Source organism: Leptonychotes weddellii, chromosome 12 (genome assembly GCF_054177405.1).
Source record: "Leptonychotes weddellii isolate Sample4059 chromosome 12, ASM5417740v2, whole genome shotgun sequence".
Classification (NCBI taxonomy): domain Eukaryota; kingdom Metazoa; phylum Chordata; class Mammalia; order Carnivora; family Phocidae; genus Leptonychotes; species Leptonychotes weddellii.
In genome coordinates this window covers 51387184-51402327 of record NC_138380.1, presented here as the reverse complement: position 1 = coordinate 51402327, position 15144 = coordinate 51387184, and the positions used below count along the sequence as shown (strand labels likewise).

General features: G+C 36.1%; 1 protein-coding gene and 1 long non-coding RNA gene across 5 annotated transcripts in view; both read left to right on the top strand.

Moving 5' to 3' along the window:
• Positions 1 to 15144, top strand: part of HDAC9 (histone deacetylase 9) — a 901117-nt gene that overhangs the window by 122628 nt on the left and 763345 nt on the right. The gene's annotated exons all lie outside the window — the stretch shown is intronic.
• Positions 1169 to 5740, top strand: LOC145716545 (uncharacterized). The gene is made up of 2 exons (XR_014139305.1): positions 1169 to 2594; positions 2807 to 5740. It is a non-coding gene; the product is annotated as an uncharacterized LOC145716545 (long non-coding RNA).

Below are 15144 nucleotides of genomic sequence, written 5' to 3'. Positions count from 1 at the left end.
GGGTATAATATCTAGTCATATGGGCTGGTTCCTCTGCTTCCTGAGGAAGTGAAATTGTTCACTAAATTGGGTGGTGGCCTTCCATATTTAAATATAGTTAGAGCTTGCTTTAGTAAAAAATTTAAAAACCGTGGAAAATGCAAAATATTTGCTCTCCAGAATATTCTAATACTCTTCATTGATGAAAAAGAATATCTTGTTTCTACTATCCTAATTACGAACTTTCCACATAACTATAGTTTTTGAAAGAAATGAATTCGTTTACATATAATGAGAAGAAATTATTTTTTCTCCTTCTACAAATTATGCTGCAAAGCACAGGTTTTATTAGGCTGTAGGGAAGTTCTTCACTTCTAAAGTATAAAAAACATTTTGAAAGTCGAATTAAATTGGACCCCTTCTTACTAAGATTTTTTTTTAAATGCTCTGCCTGTTATGGATTATAATTCTTGGCTTCAAGTCCTAGTGGAGATGTTACTTGCAAGTTAAATTCTAAGAAACATGCTTGTGAATTCTTTTATAAGTGGCTCTTCTAATTGCAATTCTTTTAAAGAGGAAGTTAACACTTAAGTATCTATTAATTCTTGACAAGGACCTTATTGAACCTAAGCAAAAAATGTTTTAAGAAGTCAGGTAGCTGTTAGCATTATGTGAGAATCTGAGACTAGGAGAATAATTGTTAAGAGTTCTTTATCTTTTATTTTTTCCAAAATGGAAAGGTCTCTTTTTTTTCCTTATTATAAAAGCAACTCTTAAATGTTGGAAAGTACTCAAACAGTACTCAACAGTATAAATTAAAAAGTGAAAGCTTCTTATAATCTTATCCTACTGAGATGACCACTGATTACAGTTTTTAATCTATATTCTTCCAGAACTTTTTCTCTGCAATTACAATCCTATATTGCTGCTATATGTGTTTGAAATAAGATTGATTATACTGCATATGCTATTCTTTGTTTTTTCTTACTGAATATTGACCTGTTGATCTATTTCTGCATTAGTAATTACAGACTTACCTCTTAGGTTATTGATTTGTTTGTTTTGCTTTTTTAACAACAGGGTGAAAAAATACCTATTTTATATGTTTTTGTACTTCTCTGTTTCCTTAGGCGAAATTCATGCCAATAGAACTGTTAGGGAAAGGTAGTGCATATTTAAATTTAAATATTTAAATGCATACACCTTTATAAACCACTCTCTAAGAGGTTTTACCAATTTATTGTCTCATATTGCATGAGAAAGCTTTTTGTCTTTAGTCTTTTCAGTACTGTGAATAATCAGTTTTTGCTAATCTGTGAATAATCAGTTCTTGTAATCAGAAAAGAAAAAGATATATATTTCTTTGATTATTAGTAATATGTTTGTGGGGCCTTTATATATCTCTTGGGAACAGCTTGCTTATGACATTTGGCCGTAATTTTCTGAAGGTGTTTATTTTTCATATTGATTTAAAGAATTTTTTTTTTTTTTTAAGAGAGAGAGGGAGAAAGGTGGGGTGGGCGTGATGGGCTTGGGAGAGGGAGAGAGAAACTTAAGCAAGCTGCATGCTCAGCATGGAGCCTGACGTGGGGCTCTATGCCACAACCTTGAGATCATGACCTGATCCAAAATCAAGAGTTGGACACTTAACCGACTGAGCCACCCAGGGGTCCCTTAAAAAGCTTTTAATATATCCTTGATATATGTTGTAAATCATTACATACTTTGAATTTTACCTTTATTGTGATACTTGTTGCAAAAGAACCTTGAAGATTTGATATATTCATGTTTATCATTGTTTTTGCTTATGGTTTCTGGCTTTGGTTCCTATGCTAAGAATAAAAACCACAAGTAATGTTTGTTGGGCACCTAAGCACTTTATGAGCATGCTCTCATTCAATCCTCATAACAACCCTATGAATAAGATACTGTTAATCCTTCTTTTATAGATGATGGATAAACAACTTATTCAGTGTTATTATATAGCTTTAATTGATGGCATCACAATTCAAATATAGGCAGTCAGATACCTCCCTAACCCCAAGATTTCTGATACAAATAAATAACAAAACCTCCTACATTGTTTCTACTTTAATAATTCCTATGGAATCCATCATTTTAACAGTGTGAGGAATAAAAGAGCAGTTTGATTTTACTTTTATCTTATGCTAAATTTATATATTCTTGTGTTTGTTTGTAGACTCTATTATAATGATGTTATTTCTCTACTAGTATCATACTATTTAAATTAAGTCTAGTTTATTTTTTCTCTTTAAAACTCTTCCTGATTATTATTACATACTTTTTCTTCCAGAACCAACATGTTAAATTCAGTTTATAAAGTCTCTCTTCAAAATAGTTTGCATTTGTACTATTAACATCTTTACAGTATTAATCATCCTATTCAGGAAAATGGTACCTCTTTTAATTAACGTTTTTAGTAAAGTTGTACAATTAACTTCATTTAGGTTTTGAACATCTTAGTTAAGTGCATTTCTAGGCTAAATCTTGATTGTGTTGGTTATTCATATTTATAACTGCATGCCATTTTGGCAGTGGCGTATGTTACTTGTTATTAATACTTACCAAGTTGATTTCTACTTTATGATTATTAGGTTAGTTTGTGTCCTCTTTTTGAAGATTTTTTTTTTTAATTTTTATTTATTTGAGACAGAGAGAATGAGAGACAGAGAGCATGAGAGGGAGGAGGGTCAGAGGGAGAAGCAGACTCCCTGCCGAGCAGGGAGCCTGATGCGGGACTCGATCCCGGGACTCCAGGATCATGACCTGAGCCGAAGGCAGTCGCTTAACCAACTGAGCCACCCAGGCACCCCTGTGTCCTCTTTTTGTATACTCAGTGTCAGAGAGGAAGGAATGGTTTCAGTATCTTGGTGGTCAAAGACTCTACTTAATGAGCTGTTAGTATCTGAAAATCCAGTTTCATTCATACGCTGATAATTATTGGTTGATTCGGATTCTGTATATCCATTTCAAGTTAAATTTGAAACCACGATCTTTAGAAACCAGAGTTCTTCAAAATTGAACTGAATGTCATGTGGCACCATTGGAATAGGCAGAATTTCATGTTTAAATTGTCAGCACAAATACGTCTACCTGAATAGTGTGATTTTTTTTTTCTCAGTTGTGGATGCTTTTGCCGTACATGTAGGTCAGAGGAAGAGTTTGGTATTCTCTTGAGATTGAGGGCCACAGCAACATCACACACACATCACACACAGAACCTCTTTGCCATTCCTTCCATTGCTGCTGTCTTAGACAACCGGGAAGAAGGAGGCCTTAGTTTACATTTTCCTTACAAAGTGTGGCCAAGAACTGTAGAAGCAGCAGTGAATGGTGAGTGTTGAATTTCTAAAAGAAATATGAGGCTGTATAAATATAATATAATTATAGTAGTGAGAGAAGGCCAGAGAGAGTCAGAAAAAGGAGAAAGGATAATAAAGAGGAGATGAAATTGAAAAAGAGTAAGGATATTGAGACACCCTCCCCCAAAAAAGCTTGAAAGGAAGTTGGAGGATATGGGGAATAGAAGAGGAAGAAGGGGGCATGACAGTAGGAAAAAAGTGCAACAAAGTAAAGATGATGAAAATATAGTAAAACTGACTGATCCTTGCAGATATACTGGTCTTCAAAAATAAAAAACCCAAAACCCCTGCGATCTTTTCCTTTAAACTGCTTAGTATCCAAATAAAGAAGTTGTTGATTTCTCTTTAGCAGGCTATTTTAGCAGTGCATTTTGAAGATTTCTTCATGGAACATTAGGATATTTTACTACCTGACTGAAAGTGAATAAACAGGACTGGAGGATTTCTGCTTTGCACATTTCTGAAGCTTTATTATATCCTTATATAGGTAAAGAGAGAAGTTATACACAGAGTATGCCAAAATGACCACATGCTTCACACTTGCACTACCTCTTTTTATGAAGCTAAATTTGGAGTTTTCAAAACCTCCTGTTTAAAAATACATGCCAAAAGACTTCTGCTTATTTGCACATTTTGTTCCTGTCCTGTACAACTTAGATCTTCATTTACAATTCTTTTTGGAATGTTTTCCCTTTTGTCATAAATACAAAAGGAAGATATTGACATATAATCCTTCACTATGTTTTATGCAGTAGCATCATAATTCTCAACTTTTGAGAATATATATATTTTTTACTTCAAGTCTAGAGACAAATCTTAGAAGAACGTTTAATTATGTATTCATGCATATACATGGACTTTTAAATATAATTGAATGAATAAAAATGAAGTTGCCACAAATTAGTTTATGCAGGCATTCTTCACTTAAAATAAAAGATACTTTACAGGAAAGAAACATTCTCTGACAGATTAATTCTATTATATGATTTATATTTTTCTGTTAAGTTTCATAAAAAATTATAGATTTGTTTTCTCAAAGGGAAAACTTGTCCCTTAATTTTATTTATTTTTTTGTTCCTTATTTTAAGTAAGAAGTCATATCCAGGAATACATCGGTCCTTTTAAAACAATATATTTAAACACAGAATAGTAATTTTATAAAACTTAGGAGCAAACATATTTAGAATATTAATAGCTGTTCTTATGCTCAGTAAAAATGTTAAAATTAGATCAGAGAGTTCTAGAAACTCTCAAAATATAATCAATGTACCCTAACTTGACTCATAATATAATCCATTAACCCATTAATCTACTTTCCAAAATGCCAATTTGCCTCTTTTTAACTATCTTGAACTATATTTAACCATAACATGTCTATATTATATGTTCCTGGATAAGATAAATTTAGAGTATGTGAAGTTTAAGGCTAAAATGTTGGTGAAATTGCTGTTTGAACTATTTTTTAAATGTGTGATTTTTCCTGCAATGAACTAATGGATAAAAACGAACTGCAAATTAGTGAATTCTTAATGTGCTAGCTCATCTGTTTCCAATTTAGGTTTTATTTCAATAGAGTGCTATTAATAAAAATTTTAAAAGTATATCAGATTGATGTCACGGGTCTAAAATTTATTAGATTGAAAATGTTAGATGGGATCTGAAAGCAAGAAATATTTTAAGAGTAGCTAGCTACAACTTCCCTGGAGGTAATAGTTGTACCTGAAGAGTAGATAAGATGGAAGGATGGCATCTAATTGTTTATTCATTTATTCAATAAACAACAATTTATGGAGCACCTACTATTAGCCAGGCACCTGCTAGGTTGCAAGGACTACAGTAGTAAACCAGACACGTGTTCCTCGTATCTCAGAGCTTATAGATTATTACCAAAAACAGCACATAGGTATTATAATTTGGGGGTTTGGTTGTTCCCAGTAAAAATCTCTCCTTGTCCCTGTATGATTTCTGAGCAAAGTGAGAAATGAAAGAAAAGAGTATGGTGGATGGGAAACAAAACTATCATCTTTATGCTGATAGAGATGGTATGAGACTGTGTAGCTTGTATCAAGGGGCAAGTGGGCTTCCTGATACTAAACCCTTTCTAATACTATGAGAAATTTAGTCACAGTGTTCTGGAGTGGTGGGCAACTACAGGCTCCTCTATGGAGAGAAACACCTGGCCTCTGTGACGTTAATATCATTGAGAAGCAAAGCACTTGCCCTCTGAATGGTAGAATGGTTCTTTTCTCCTGGGAGAAAGACACTGCATTGCCCTTTTAAAATTCACCAGGTCAGTCACTCCATCTTTGGGGGGAGAGTAAGAGTGTCACACTAGAAGCTCCTCCCACGTGAGAGAAACTTCAAGAGTGGGGAGAGAAGCATCCCCCTCCTGAACAATAATAGTGTGTGGTTATCTTAGGGTTTATGAAAAAGGAAGTATGGAATGCTGTGGGAACATAAGCTAGTTTAGGGCTTCAGTGGAAGTGAGATTTAAGATGCAGGAGTAGGGGCTAGTATTGGGGAAAGAGTTTTAGGGCAGGATGAGAAACTTTTTTTTTTTTTTTAGATTTTATTTATTTATTTGACAGAGAGAGATAGCGAGAGCAGGAACACAAGCAGGGGGAGTGGGAGAGGGAGAAGCAGGCTTCCTGCCGAGCAGGGAGCCCGATGTGGGACTCGATCCCAGGACCCTGGGATCATGACCTGAGCCGAAGGCAGATGCTTAACTACTGAGCCACCCAGGCGCCCGAGAAACATTTTTGATACGTCTATAGAATTCAGAGCAATTCAGCATGGCTGGTCACAGCCTAGACTATGAGACAGAGTGGAGAGGTATATGAGCTGTGAGCAAACCTCAGAGAGTGTTGAGCCAAATTCAGGTGAATGAAGGGCAATTGGAAACATGGTGAGTGTTTTAAGCAGAGCGATAGCATAATCAGATTTGTAGATTGGGAATATCATTCTGGCTATAACTTGGAGGGAAGCAAAACTGGAGAGGAGAGACCTGGTTAGGAAAGGATATTTAAGGTTGGGAATGTGTAGATTAGTCTAATTTTGTACATTTTGCCCTTGAAGGGCAAGATACTCAAGTAGAGATATTTAAAAGGTTGGTTGAGCGCATTCACACAGATCTGTTTTGAATGCCTTATATGTGAAATATTGATCAACAAATTTACGTTAAGCTAGGGCTGCTACAAATTTATTTAGACCTCTCACCTTCTGGTGGAAACTTTTTAATATTCGAGTATTTTCCTTAGTTTTCTGGTGCATCCAATTATTTGAATAAAAAGACTTAAAATCTTTTTTGAAAGAACATATAAAAATTCACAGTTCAATGTGAGATGCTGTGATATCTTGTGAGTGTTCTGTTATATGGGAGAACAAAGGAAAAGCTTATTTTTAAGAAGACACATTTTCATGGAAACTGAACATGCTAAAAGTACATAGTCATACCCAAAATGCATTGTACAACCAGTTTTTCTTACATGCTGCAAAACTACAACTGTTTAAAGGTTGAACTATTTCAAAAGATCATAATTTGTTACCAACTTTGTTCTTTGGTGCGAGTAAAGAGCCTGGAACTATATCTGATAAAACTGCTAAATCTATATGAGAAAATTCTTCGTAAAGATAAGCTTGTACTACCTAGCCAAAGGTCCCTCAGCATCAACTCACAATGCAGCCTGCTGCTTGCTGTCATTTTTTCTTTATTAGAAATATTATATTATTATTTTTACAGCTTTTATGTAATGTTATAATAGCTTTCAAAGAATTTTTCCTAAGATTTTGAGAACTTTTGTTTGCACTCTTGATATGAAACAGTGTGACCTGCTAGTGCTTACTGGATGAATTATATGCTTTGAATGTCTCATTTTCTAAGCCACTGTGCTAATACATTTTTATTCACTTTCCCTTGTGTTATAATAATTATATTTAAGTCTCATGGCAATCATCTTTAGCCTATATGTGCTCAAAAGATGTATTTGCATTTCTTTCCAGAATAAATCAAAATAAATTTTGGTAGAGGTGGCATCCATGTGAATTGAGTTTCTTTAGCTTGCAATTCCTTATCACTGTGCTTTTATCTGGTGGAAATGTTAATGTTTGGTGGCAAAAGAATTGCCAACACCTTTAAAAACCCACTTTTAGTCACATACACTTTCATAGAATAAAGGTGACTGCTTAATACTCAAATATTTCACTATTTCTATTCTGATTTTGTGATTTTTGTTTCCAAGTGATTTTCTATAAAGAATAATTATCTTTTTAAGTAATTTCATTGTAATTTATGAATAAGTTCACTGTTAAATAAAGCAGATGAACTTATGAAAATGAATCTTAAAACTCCATTTTTGTGATAGGTATATAAATCCTTTGATTAAAAGCCATTTTTTGTAACACCACATCCCCTAACATACAATTTCACCCATACAACAGTCCCGATGTTCTCTGTCGCTGTTATAAAGGAAACCCGTGATATTAGAAGGAAATACTTCTAGAGAAATAAAAGGCAAATTATGTTTCCTTCCCTCCAGTGAGGTTGTCTAGAAATCTCAAGCTGGCTGTGGGGTGAGACCACGAAGTGAGAAGTTACTTCTCCTTCAAGAAAGGAGCTGCAGTCTCATGACTTCTTCCTTCTCAGCACACCTTCTTTTTTGGCCCTTTCCCTCTCTTTGGTTCTGGGATCGACATGGAAATGCATGTGCCCTCCTGCCCTTATCTTTATATTTTTACTAGGGGAAGGCTGTGGAATTAGCACAAAGACTTTGAGCTCAGGGGGAGAGTTTAGTCTGTTAACTAACTGCATGTAGTTGTGTGAGCCTGTCATTCTGAGAGGGACTCTGAGGAGAGTCAAAAGTCAATATGACCCATGCAGAGGAGGACCTAGGTTTTGTGGGTTGTGGATCTTGTATAGTTTGGGGATCCTTTTTAAGAGAAAGGATACAAAATTACAAATAAAATGAGTGAAAAAGTCTTGGGAAGTGCCTAGGCGAGTAAGGAGCCCTGAACTTAAGCTTCATTAATTCATAGTTAATCCACCTCTAGCCTCATACATAAGCCTGCACCTCTTAAGTGAAATTCTGAGTTGATAATAAAACTAAATATTTTAAAATAAGTTTGAATGTTACATTCTTGAGGAAACCTCCCCCGCTTCTTTCCATTGTGATTTCACCACATCACGTATACATGGTGTGGTGATGATGCTCTTGCAGAATGCACTTCGATTCTAAGATGCAGGCAAACTGAGATGTCTTGCCCAGTGGCATGTCTCTTGTGCCAGGGCCGTGTTTGGAAGGCTGTGGTGGTTTAAGCTAGGATGGAGGGCTGCTGGGATCATGGTACCTTGGAGTAAGTTCCAATAGCACCAGTTCTGGTGCTGTACTTAATGTGCTAATAGAGGCCTTTAGTGTGATTACCTGCAGAAGCCGTTTTCATCAATCACATGGACAGCAGCTGCCAAGCTCTGTTTTACTCGATGTGTTCTATATGGGAAAGATATCTTTCAGCTCTACACAAAAATTCATAAAGAATCAGCGAAGAGTCCATCCCTCTGGTAGGAACGAGTAAGAGTCAGATACAAAATGCCCTCTGAGGATATTTTACTTCTCTATGAACACATTAAAAATGTTTTTCTTAAGACAATAGGATGAAGGGGGAAATCATGGAAGGCACAATTCAGCTATAAAATTTTTTAATTTGATGAAGTTATACTTCATCTAACTTTAGGGTGATTGATTTTAAACCAGAAGTCTGTTTACAGATTTTACAGCTGAGACATTTAACTACATCTAAAAAACATCACAGGAAATACATTATTTCTGTTGAAAGGTGTCTTGAGCTTAATATATGAAGGGAGAAAAATAGTGGCTTTTCTTCTTTCTCCAAAATAAGAGAAGTCTATTCTTTATGTTTAGTGTTTGTAAGACTTACCTTTCGGTGTTTGTTGGGGGGGGGTCTTTATCCATGCGATTTATTTTCAACACTGAGAAAAACATAGGATCAATTCTGCAAATACTGTGCTTTATATTGCCAAAGGAGGAATATCCTCAAACAAGAAATTTAGGGGTTGATCGAAGAAGCTGTATGAAAGTGACAAAATGGGCTGTGTAATTTGCAGTGCTTAGTGCAAAATGAGAATGTGAGAACCCTTGTTATAAAAAATAAAGAATTTTAAGACAACCACAGCAGAGCACTAAAGCAGATGTAGGGCTCTTCCAATCTTGAGGTGCTGTGCAGTTGCCTGGGTCGCATGTCCACGAAGCTGACCCTGCAAGATGCCTTTGCAGGACTTATGAAAGCTGCTGTTAGAGACCTTACTCACTATGTTGCCGGGTGAATTATACAAAAAGATTTATGTGATGAATTCCTCTTTGATCACAGCACCAGAATAGCATTCACTCTAAATGACTTAATAGTTTTTTTTTTTTTGAGCTACCACAGTTATGTGTTGTGCTCAAATGGGGTTCCACAGTTTGGGTTTTCTTATGTCATTTCTTCTTTATTGTTTGACTTAAGTTTTGTAAGCAGTGTTAATGGGTTTTGGGCTTTTGTGTTTTAAGCCATCTCAAATTTTCTCTTGAAGGTAGGTAAAGATCTTGCACAAATAAACAAAACTCTTAAAAGTGGTTTTAAAAGTTGGTTTAAAAGTCCTATCATCATCAACATTTTTACTGGGTGCAGTAATAGCTCCATTAATGAAATCAGTGTATTCCCACAACATAATTATTTGTTAGAGACTTCATAACCTCAGGCAGAAATAATCTGGGAAGCGGAAGGATGCATTCCAGATAAGCAAGAGTACAGGACAGAAAATTTAAATGGCAATAAAAATACCTTGAGCAAAATCTTCAACAGTTGAGGTTAAAGGGGGTGAAGGCTGGGCCTTGGTTTATACTTGGGAAAGGAAAATCCATTGGGGACAAGCGTAGAGGGAAGGGACCTGCTGGCAGACAGCCCTTTGTTGGGGTGATGTAGGCTCACTTTAGATGTAACATATGCTCTTCTATTCCCTGAAGTTTCCAACAGCCTCAGCCAGTGTCCCAGAAGAGCAAGGAGCCATTGTGACTTATGGAGATGTGCTCTGTGCCTCCCTCCCCAAGTCATCCTACAAGAATTAAAGTAGATTGTCCTTCAGGTAGGACTGCTGTGTTCAGCTGTGCAGGGTTTTTCACTGCACAGATTCATCAGGTAATTCATTGGTAATTCATTGGCATCCGAATATCTCCCCCTCACATGGAGCTGTGCCCTCCTCCCAAAGAAGGAATACCATATAAGCTAGTGTTGAGGACCACCTATGAACCCGCTAAGTAGGCTTAGTAGATAGCCTGAGTATTCAGATGTTATTCAGGTGTCCTTTAGAATGAGAAAATGCCTTTCCTTATTAGGAATAAAAAAATATTTCTGATTAAAGACCTTTAAAAATAAAAATAATTTGAGTTAATTTCAGTGTGATTGGGTAATAGTTAAAGTGGAATGGTAAGAGTAGTGATTCTTAATTTTTTGATGGGTGCATGGTAGGTGAGGACCCAGAGCCTCTGTATATGAATTAGAAGCTAGAGAATGGGAGAAATGTATGCAGAAGGAAATACAGTGTTTTTCACTACATTTGCTTTGGTTTAGATACCCTCTTCCAGGGGTGTTTGTTAATTGAACTATTGTACTATTTGATTTGAGTGTACTATTCTCTATAAGTTTTTCTTATCCTTTAGGGATCAAAGAAGTATTTGTATTCCCTTCTTAAAACTGATAGAAACATGTAAAATCATATATGAACATATGGAAATACGCACATTGATAAATTAGATAACATTTTTATAATAGCAAAATGAGAGCAAGTTAATTTCCATTAAAGGTAAAATAATGAGGACCTTAGTGATTTGTACTGCTTGCTTATCATAATTATGAGCTATGACATTTAAATATATATAAAATGAGACTTAGCCTACACTTTCACATTTAAAACACTAGTTATCTTCTAAGTAGAATCTTAGATGTGCATGGCTCTCCTGGCTGGGGTATTCTTTTTCCTGTTATCATGGGGCTTGACTGTCTTCTACCAAAATATGTTGAGTGCCTGTTATTTGCCAAGCATGCTGCTAGAGGTTATAAAACCAAGAGCCCCCAGGGTTACAGTATAGGTAGTACACAGTAGGATTGTAACCTCTTTCACTTATTGCTACTATAGTCCCTATACTTCCTGAGATCACGTTTCCACCACTGTTACAAGCCTCCACATCTTAGGAATATTACAGTCTTCTCTCTATTGCTATCTTTTCTGTAAAATCTTCACCTAATTTTCCTATTTGGAACTAATCACTTCCTCCCTAGTGTTTTCCAGATTGCTCCATATTTTACTTTTCTGTCCTATTCATTTCTATTCATGTTTTTATTCCCCACTAGATTTCAAGTTCCCTGATGGCATGGATTCTCAGGAATCCTTGACTCTCTTCCTCATGGTATTAGCAAAATGCCTTTCCCATAGTTGATGCTCAAAAATATTATGTTGCATTAAATCAGATTGGATTAAAATAATGGTTGGGACTCGTGGGTGGCTCAGTCAGTTAAGTGTCTGCCTTCAGCTCAGGTCATGATCCCGGGGTCCTGGGATCGAGTCTCACATCGGGCTCCTTGCTTCGCGGGGAGCCTGCTTCTCCCTCTGCCTGCCGCTCCCCCTCCTTGTGCTCTGTCTCTCTCTCTCTCTCTGACAAATAAATAAATAAATAAAATCTTTAAAAAAAATAATGGTTAACCATTCAGGGACACTGATTGTTGACCCAGTGTGCCATAGAGTCAAGTCGAGTTATTGTTAGCATTCTTAATTTATATTTGTTGCACAGTGGAAAATTTAATACCCAATGTCCTGTCCCTGAACAAATCAACTACTGTCATCATTTTCTGTTGCCTTTTCCAGTCTGGTATGCTTGCATACATAATTTCTATGAACCTATGATCACAGACCTATAATATAGATTCAGTTTTGAGTTCTCTACTCTTCTTTCAGATATGTAGGAGGCTCTTAATTAAATTAAAGAAACAATAAATTTTGTCAATAGTTTAGAACTTTTGAAAGATTATTGCCCAAAGCAGCCTTTTAATTCTGAGAGAAGCATGTCTAGAGGCTTATCAAGCTTCAAAAAGTACATCTTTCAAATGCCAGTGTCATAAATGATGCCCACATATATATATATATATATCAGGGGATCACCCGAGACAGAGCTTTTTCTCCAATGCAGCAGCAGTGTCTAATAATTTGCAATGAAATTCTAATTATTTTAATGGGATTATTTTGCTTCTTGGCATATCAAGCAATTTGTTTTACACCTTTACTCATTATTTTTCATTTTTAAGACTTCAGTAGAGGAGACATGACAGAACAGGAGTCCTGTTTCATCTCTTGGACCATTAATTATGCCCTGGCAGTTTCAGTCCTGATGAGACCCCCAAGACAAATGAATCTTTTCGGGTCATACTTGGTTTAACGGATTTCATTCTTTATACTTCAAACAAGTTTTCTTAGAAAACCATTAATCACTAAACTATGGATTAAATGGTGACAATAATGGAAATATAACCAACAACAAATTGTTCATGGTTGGCTTCTCCAAGGACTTGACAGCTAATTTATAAAACAAGTTATTTTTATATAGTAAGATTTTGTGACTAAAGAGAAATTGCTTAGGCAAAATGCTTAGCATTCTGTAGTCTGTGGGTGAGTGATGTATGCACAGACCTTCATCCTTCTCCCTTGACCCCTTTCCCTTCCACTTCTTGCAAGATTTCAGTTGGTCCTGACTCATTGCCAACATGTACGCTTCAAACAGTTGCTAAGTTTGCTAGTATAAAAGGCTATGGAATCTTTTTTCTTGTCAACTCAGGGTCTGCACTGGAGAGCTTTCAAGCCATATTGTAGGAAACTTGGCAAATAGGTAAAACAAAATTCCCAAGATGGTGTTGTAGGACAGTGAGGGTACCTTTTCAGTTCAGCACAGGCACACACTGGGGAGCAGTTGGAGATGAGGAGAAGGAATTTTGTGACCAGGTGGTAGAGGGCTTTGAAAGCCAGAATGTGGGGTTTGTGTTTTATCCATAGATCTGCGTGACATCTCAGGACCACTTGTTTGGGATACCCCTGGAGCTTATAAAAAATGCCTTTTTGGGATCCTTCTTCAGACCTATTGTTAACATTACTGAGGGGTAAGACCTTGAAATTTGCATTTTAAACAGATATCCCAGATGATTCTTATCCCACTTTTAGATTGAAAATCAATGCTGCAGGTAAAGAATTTGGTAAAACATCATATTTGTATGTATTTTAATATGTTTGGTTCAAATGATAACATTTTTATGTGGTATAAAAAGGAAAAGAAAAATAACATGTTTATTGCTTTTTCACAAACTGACATTGGAAATATACCTCTCAAAGACACAGTGTGTGTGCTGTAAGCAGTGGTATGCTGGTAAAAGTTTAACAACTAGCTCTCTGAAAATAAATAGGCCACACTCAAGTCCTGATTTGTAGCATTTGTTGATTTCAAACTGCCAGCTTAATGTCATTAAATGTACAGTTGGGAAGACGTGAACACGGCTGGTTCCAATTTCCTACTGCCCATGAGTTTAGCTCACCCTGGTGAGTGCCTGACAGTATCAGTAGTATTGTGAATGTTAAAATTGTATGTGTGTATATTACACACATAGTTATGCTATATGATTATATATTATGTTATATATACTACCATATTATAATATAGCATATATATTTGTTGTATTCATACATATGAACATATATGAAAACCACATTTTATATTTTATATATATATATATATATTTTTTTTTTTTTTTGCCACATATGTCCAGTTTTTATAGAGTTAACTATTTAGGCTGATGAGAAGTTATGTGGATGATAACAGATATTTCACCTTAAATATAACCATTAATTGTTTTCAAATATTCCCTTAAGTCTTGCAGATTATTCTGTGAGATTGCCTTGGCAGGTAGGATGATATCAGCCTTATTTAATAGATGAGGAAACAGAGCTGATAAATTTAAAAAACTTATCCAAGGACACATGGCCGACCATTCAGAGGTAAAGCCTGACTTAGAAGTTTCTGGACTCCGGTCAAGTCATTTTCCTTCCCACTCGACACTAATACTTAAGCTGTAGGATCCATCCAAGGGACCTCTATGTATAGTGCTGAGAGAATAACACTGTAGACGTAGCAAAATGATAATTTTGAGATGTTAGCTGAAGTGCTCCTGCAACCGCATGTCAGCCCCATGTTTCCCTGTGTCATACTCTTTGACCTATCCCCACGTCTACACAGGTAAGGCATTCATTCCACCCAAACAATTGGCAATTGTTTTCTTGTCAAATGGAGCGATCAAGAGTTCTCCGGAGTTCTCAGGGAGACAATTCAGAGAATGGAAGAAGAACTAATGAGGAGCTGAAGTCACCCAGAGGACCTCTGAATGTATGCCAGTAGCTCTCAAAATATGGTCCCTGAGACCAACTGCATCAGCATCACCTGGGAACTGGTTAGAAATGCACATTTTCGGGCATCCCACTCCAGATGTACCAAATCTGGAACTGTGGGGCCATTGCCAGTGATCTGTAATCAACAGGCCCTCCCAGTGATTCTCTTGCTTGCTCAAATTTGAGAGGAGGTTTAGGTCTTAACCCCCGAAACCCAGAAACCCTAGAGAGGTCAGAAGATCTTAAAGAAGAAAAGACCTGGCTGTCTCATTCCAAGTTGACAGACTTTAAATCAGAAATAACTGAGTAATC